A 7502-nucleotide genomic window follows, 5' to 3' on the forward strand; every position below is an offset into this window, starting at 1 on the left:
CTCATCTCACTTAGGAACCGTTAAGTTTGAGAGAAACAGGTGATTTGATATATATCGTGATTTACTGTATATCGATATTGACTGATTGATGAAAAAAATTATCGTGATAAGGTTTTTTTGCATATCGCCCAGCCCTGTTTACATCCCATTCAGTGCAATACAAACCTATCGCATCAGAATAATCATAATACCTAACACCTTTCTCTGTTGAAACCAGAATGGAATATAACACATCTACATCAAGTGTTATACATGTGCCAGGCGTGGACCAGATGACGCGGACACCTCATGAAAAAGGGCTAACGTTGCAATTTGTGTGAAAAATTGTCTAATATGCTGTATATATGGCTCTTGGGCGTCTGAATCAATTCACTTTGCATTCTGAACTGACTGAACAGAAATGATGAACTGGCCTCTGAGCTGACGTATGTGGATTGGCTGTGTTTCTGGATATCTCAGGCTTGATACTGAAATAAGATCTGCTGCTTTTGACATGAGGAAAGCCTGGACGTCCCTGACTCGACAAGATTACCAGAGCACGGTTCCATCGTACGCACGCACACACACACACACACACACACACACACAATCACACCGCATACAGGGATTTATGACGGAATAAAACCTTCATCACAGATGCAGGAATACGTAAATCCTGCTCACGTGTGCACATGGCCTCACAGACAAGGCATATAGCACCGGCAGGGAGGGGCCATTTTTCAATAAACACGCAGAAGCTTACTCAGTTGAAGAAGAAACAAAAATAAGTGTATATGTAACTGCTGAGTTGTTATGTAAGTGTTCCTGAGGTCCAAGTAACACACACACACACACACACACACACAGACACAACCCCATCCCTCAATGTTAGCCAGGCATTGTCTATCCCTGATGTGGAGTGGGAGATGCCACGGCTGCACCCGTCCCACTCAAAACAGAAGGGACGAGAAGTCTGTCCACTGCCTACAAACAGCGCAGACCCAAACATGACCTCAGGAGGGGGACAATCTGGACTCATTCCAGTGTTTTTTTTTCCTCTAAAAGATTTCCCATTATAATCCCAATTTAACTGCTCTGCGCAGCTTTAACCTAATGTGGGATTAGTGATTGATTCTCAGGAAGCGGACATGAATAAACAAGGTGTTATATGAGTGCCTAAAAATGAAGGCGCGTTTCTAATTCTAACCCTTCTCTAGGATGATGTAAAATTTGACACCTGTCTTGCAAAGACCGTCATTTGAGAACTGTTCTGTTATCAGGCACCAAATACTTTGTACTCTGCACCACTGTGCAGTGAATACTAAAAAGAAACACATCTGCAGCAGAGGATCTGATGGAGCATGGCAGAATGTGCTGGATTGTTGTTTTCTTGCATCTTGTCAAAAAGCATTTCTTCTGAGATTGGTGAGAGAGGACCTAAAAGTATTTGAGATTTACAATAATGCTATTCCTTGTGACAGATCTGTTTTTATGAATGCGGAGGCTGGGAGAAAATGTGTCTTGTCCGGTGTCTCGATGTGACAGTCATGACTGACAGACACCATCACAGCAATATGCCCGTACACCTCCCCTTACACTCCTCATGACAGGAGGAAGACGTATTGAATCCTCACAATCACAGATGCCTGCACTGCTCTCCTCTGCACACACACACACACAAACCCACACACAAACCCACACACACACACACACACACACACACGTTAGGTGGATCTCATTTTGCCAGTACTGTACAGTATATACTGCAGTGGCAAATAGTTTTTTTTAATGTATCTATGTATTTTTGATATTTTGTGTTGAACAAATAATGAAATAAAAATAATGCTATATAATATATATAATATATATAATGCTATATAATAAAGATGAACCAGTACTGAAAATAATCACTTAGTTTCAGCCCCTGTGTTTTTGCCTACTGGATCTGTGTCGTGAGCTGTAGATGCTGTGATGTCAGTAAAGGGATTCCTTCTTCACTCACTCTCTCTCTCTTGTTTCTCTCTCTCTGCCTGTGCGTGCGTGTGTGTGTGTGTGTGTGTGTGTGTGTGTGTGTGTGTGTGTTGGTGTCAGCAGAGGGACCCCTCTGTGCCCCTGTGGAGGTGACTGCAGCACTTTAGAGCCTGACAGAACGGGCACCTTGGGGAGCTGGCACACACACACACACACACACACACACACACACACACACACACACACACTGTGGCACTGAGGTCTTATTGTGCCTCACTGACACATAAAGTTAAGAACAAAACACACAACCAGCACAGAGACGCTTTACATGTTAAAAACAAATGAACTGCCACTCGACGAAGCCAGAAACAAACGCCCTCATCCCCACTTGCAAAAACAGCTTTTCTGGCCCCAGAGGATGGAAATACATTCTCTTTGCAAAGACACACAAAACCTCAAACTTCCTCACTGAGCTCCAAATGAACCTAATAAACGATGAAGACTAAGCGGTCCACCTGACTGCAACTCACTGCAGTGAGGCCTCACTGGAGGATGCAGCTTTGTGAGTCATTCTGAGAGAACACAGGCTACAGCGTTGGTGGCCAGAGTGTTCTCACTTTCCCAGGAAAAGTGCAGCTCTGTCCCGCACAGGGTAGTTCTTTAAACACATCGCCCCGAGAGAACATGTCTGGGATGAGTCACTCCTCCAGAGGTATCCCTCCATGACAGGCCTCGGCGAGTCGAAAATGGCATTTCAGCTGGAGGAATGATTGATATGGCCCTCTCCAGGTTTAGAACACTGACCTTTCGATAAACGGGATGGCAGGTTGTGTATTGATTTATGAATGGCATAAAAACTATATACAGACACATTGTATATTATGCATAGGTACACTGATGGATCTGCTAGAAGCATCTGAGCTGCTTAACAGACTTTCTTTTCCTCAAGCTATATTTAAGAATCAGTTCTATCTTTGGGATCTGTCATTACAAATTCAGGTTGTGCAGCCAGCGCACGTTGTTCAAACCCACATAACCGTATTTTAAATTCAAGCGGAAACCCCAAAGTTTCCAGAAAAAAAAAAAAAAAAAACCAACCTAGAATGTCACAGTGAATTTTTGGGAAATGCATATCCAATAATACAACAGGAATACTTCCATTTGATAGAGAGGTGCAGCCATAAAAACATGAACACTCACTAAATGTAAAGATCATAATGCTTCAATGAAGAGAACCCACATAAGATCTTTTTAACAACATTAAAGCCATTTAAGGGGAAACAAACAGAGATTACTGGATGTTAAGGGGTTAATGATGGATCACATCTATTCAGAAAGCAGTGAGGCACTTAGTGACATCACTGCAGGGTGACAACCTCTATGCCCCTCTTCCATTATACCTCCTGACTCATTAGCTAATTCAATTTCTTAGAAATGCTTTACAGCCTATACAGTGACCTGACTCAATAGGGTGACATTTTTGTTTTATGATGATCAAACATTATCAATAATAAAACAATTTTACATTGAAAAATATAAACATGTTTTATCCACAAAACCACTGTTTTTTTATCAAGCAAAAGAAGTCAATAGTAACTGTCACATTGTCTTAATAAACAAGACTCAGAATCTATCTGATGCCAGCTTCTAGTACTTGACAGTCTTCAATACTTTGTGTAACATGCATAATAGCTGGTGACCAGTCAAACTGTATGTTCAGTGCACAGTCCATGTTGCACACTGTAGGTTGTGTGTAAGTTTTGGATTAGGTTTGATTTAAAGATTTCTCATTTATAGAAAGAGCAGGATTCCTGATTGAAGTAGGCAAATATTCAAAATATGTTTAATATGGTGTCCAGCGCAAATACAACAAAATAACATTAGAATGGGAATTTTTCACCCAAGACATTTTGACATGTCACAGTAGGAAAAGCACAGATGTAACAACTGAAATGGCTGAATTCTGCTTAGCTTGTTTCAGTGTTACTCATACTGGCTCACTGTCACACTGTCATGGCTGCCTGGGACACTTCAGTAGAACAAAGCCATTGCTAATGTTATTGGTAACGCCTTTTCCTGCTATGATGTCAAGTCAAAATGTTTTTGCTTTGGAAAGCGCCCATTTAAAGGCCAACATAGGTGTCTTCAATTCAACTAGACCTTTGCTCTTAAAAAGTTGGATGGATCTATGCTGAGAAGTGCGTGATGTCACCAAACTGTATGTATTAAGAAGAATTTTAACAATCATCAGAAGTTGACAGATGCAAAAAAACTAAACCAGGAAGTCAAGGAAATGTCAGTCAAGAGTGCTTCGAGCACACGGACACTGTCCACTCAGGTAACATAAGTGAAAACAGTCTGTAACAAATAGTGACATCTTTAAAAGGACAGTCCCTCTTCATTTTCCCAGAAGAGTCCTGAGGAGGTGCGAACAAACTATTGTGACACAATCACTCCTCAGCAGTCTGTCACATCAGACATGGGCATCCTCTTCTAAAGTCAGCGTCAGAACAAAACAGACCCCAGAAGAGCTTATGATGGATTCTCATAGTGCCTCTTCACACTGCTTTCATCTGACACTTGGGTCACTGTAGTACGAGCTGGATGATATGCTGGTGACACAGGGCTCCTGTCGTCAAGATGTCAAAATGACCATGTGCAGCACATGTGAATATGTAGCTGTGTGTAATGGAAGGTCTGTGTACAGCCAGTTCGTGGACTCTGCACAAGAATGCATTTCATATTCACTAACTTTCCTCTCACCCTCTATCCCTTCATCCACAACCCCAAAAAACTTCCTCACGTATATTTACTCATCGAGTATCAGACACATCAGAGACTGAAACAGTGGGCTCTGTGCACAACCTGGACGGCCTCAAAACTAAACATTCGCTGGTTACCCCCTTGTCAAACTCTGTCAAGTGAAGAAGTGTGTGTGTGTGTGTGTGTGTGTGTGTTTTTTTGTGATGATCTGAAAAGGCACAATAAAACAAAACTGTATCTCTGCCTGTTCCAGTTCATCTCAGACAAGGGATTTGCTTCAGGTATCAAATTTTTGAGAAGCTGTGCACGTTTGCAATTTTGCAGATTTAAACCAAAACCTACCTTGAAAGCAGATCACAGTAAAGGGGGGGTAATAAGCAATTTGTGCACTGGAATATCTCAAAAAGGGAATTTAGCAAATGCGCTGCAGGCCAACATGATTGGATGATGACGACAACATTCTTTTATTATAGATAGACGCTATGTAATGAGCGCTCATATGATTGTAAACACATGGCTACTTTCTTGACCACTGGGCACCTCGGAGCAAAAGAGACGTGAAGGTAACCCCCGCTTATGGCGAAATCACGTCAGGAAAAAAAAAAAAAAAAATCACGTTACATAACAGTTTGTCTCCAAGTTTAATCATTTCAAATCAATCTGTGCGCTGCCGAGGCCCGCGCACGGACGCTTGGCGCACATGACTGAGCAGGCCATATAGGGACCGCACTGGCGGAATGTGCAGGTGTCATCGCTCGCTATTGGATTACTGTGGGAATTCCCTACGTCATTTTCTTTTTAAGCATCTCTTTCACAAGGCGCATACATCGATCAATCGATCAATTATCCCCCTTCAGGACATAACTACAACACAAGCAGAACACGATAAGCATAAGTCGACGCTGCGGTTGTTTTAATGACACATTCCGCCGTTTTGAGCATCATCATCATCATCATCATCATCATCATTATCACCATCAACACTGGAAGCCATGAACACCTACACGGTCCCTCCGTTCCTGACAGCGCACGCAGTGTGGCGGAAGCTTACCTTTGGCGCAGAGGTGCGGGATGGAGGAAAACCGGTGGTACTGGTGATGACGGCGCCGAACACCTGCTCAGTGGTTTCTGCGCGGGGATATCACGGTGTAGGGTCGTTATCCCTGCAGTCCAAATGAGGCGAGACGGGCGGGGTGCCGCGCTAGGGCCCCCCCCCACACACACACACACTCCTCTCTTCTCCTCCTCCTTCTTCTTCCCTTCCTCCCTCCCTCCCGCTCAGATCCCAAGCCAGGGCAGCTTCGGGCTCGGAGTCACGTATGGAGACGGTATTCCTCTAGAAAAAGCTGCGGCGCTGCAGAGACACCACGGCCCTCCTCGGCAGCGGCGTCCAGAGGTGTGCGCATGAACTCCCGACGCCACCTCCCTGCACTCTGTCCGCACAGGAGGCGGCTGGCTGGCTGCTCCTGCTGGCTTCTGCCTGCTGCTGCTGCTGCTGTGGGCTTCAGGCGTGCAGCTCATACATGCATCGCATCCTTATTCCTCCCACCCCCACCACCACCGCCACCACCACCACCCTCCTCACCTCACCTCTGCATCGCAATGTGCTGCAGTCAAGTGCCGACGTCCTCCCACCAGTCCCGGCAGATGCACAAAATCTGACACTGGCACAGAGCATGCAACCGCTGTCAGTCCAAAAGAAAATAAAACAAACAAAAAAAAAAAAAACAAAACCGTAGCTTACCGGAGGATGGCGTAATGTTTGGTAATTTGCAGTGGAGTGACTCTCCTTGCTGGGGGGCTGGGGGGTGGGCGGAGTGATTTATCCAGATCCTAGTTGTGGTTTTCTTTCTGTTGATAACATATATAAACACACACCGCATATTAATGTGGGAAAATGCCAGAGTGGGCGGTGACTCAAGACACGTCCCGTAGGAGAAACTGTAGAACCTGTAGAACAATTACACTGCACACATCCAGTGAGTGCACAAGCAAAGACTGCACTGAAGTGCAATTTTGAGGTAGACCTACTTGTATTTAAGTTCTGTTTTTTTAAAATGCCACTTTATACTTCTAATCTACTCCAGTTTCAGTGGAAAATAGTTCTTTGTACTTTATTAATTTGACAGCTAAAGCATTTTATATAGGCTGAACAGATGAATCAAAATGATAACCTTTACTCCTCATCTGTGCACAAGGTGGTTAAAATAGCTCCATCAGGATCAACTACAGCATTAAAAATGCATCAAATAGAACAATCCACTGATGTAATATACCCCACAAATTAACATATCACTTTGAATTGGTTCATTCTGCATAGTGACTACTTTGGAGATACTTATTTTACAGAGGTAAAATGCTGAGTAATTTATGTTTACTTTTACTCATAGTATGTGAATATTTCACCAACATTACCACCCCAAGTAGATATATGCAGGTGAATGGACATGTCTGTAAACAATACATAGACTATACAGCAGTAATGATGGTGGTTTTCAATCGAGGCCTATCAGCCTCACAGCAATTCCGCCAAATCAAGACCCCTGGAGTTTCCTATTCAGCACCTCCCACCTGTGTGAAACGAGCTACCGGTGTAAAAATAAAAAACAAACAAATAACAACAAAAAAAAGCTGCCACAAGGAAAGTGCACAAATACATCCGTTCGGTTGTGTTGTACTTCACACTTTCTTACTGTTCCAGGCTGTAGACTCAGTAAAGGGTTGGCAGCCCCCCTGGTGGCCGGTCAGCAGAGGTGCAGCAGCACTCCGAAATGTATTCAAACAGCAGG

The 7502-nt window shown here is 43.6% G+C and overlaps 1 protein-coding gene across 1 annotated transcript in view; it reads right to left on the reverse strand.

Moving 5' to 3' along the window:
* Positions 1 to 6356, reverse strand: part of hecw2a (HECT, C2 and WW domain containing E3 ubiquitin protein ligase 2a) — a 36876-nt gene extending 30520 nt beyond the window's left edge. Inside the window, 1 exon segment of the mRNA XM_018678648.2 lies at positions 5765 to 6356. The gene's annotated coding sequence lies outside the window, so the exon portion shown is untranslated.
* Positions 6357 to 7502: the final 1146 nt, after the last annotated feature.

Source organism: Lates calcarifer, linkage group LG1 (assembly GCF_001640805.2).
Source record: "Lates calcarifer isolate ASB-BC8 linkage group LG1, TLL_Latcal_v3, whole genome shotgun sequence".
Classification (NCBI taxonomy): Eukaryota; Metazoa; Chordata; class Actinopteri; family Centropomidae; genus Lates; species Lates calcarifer.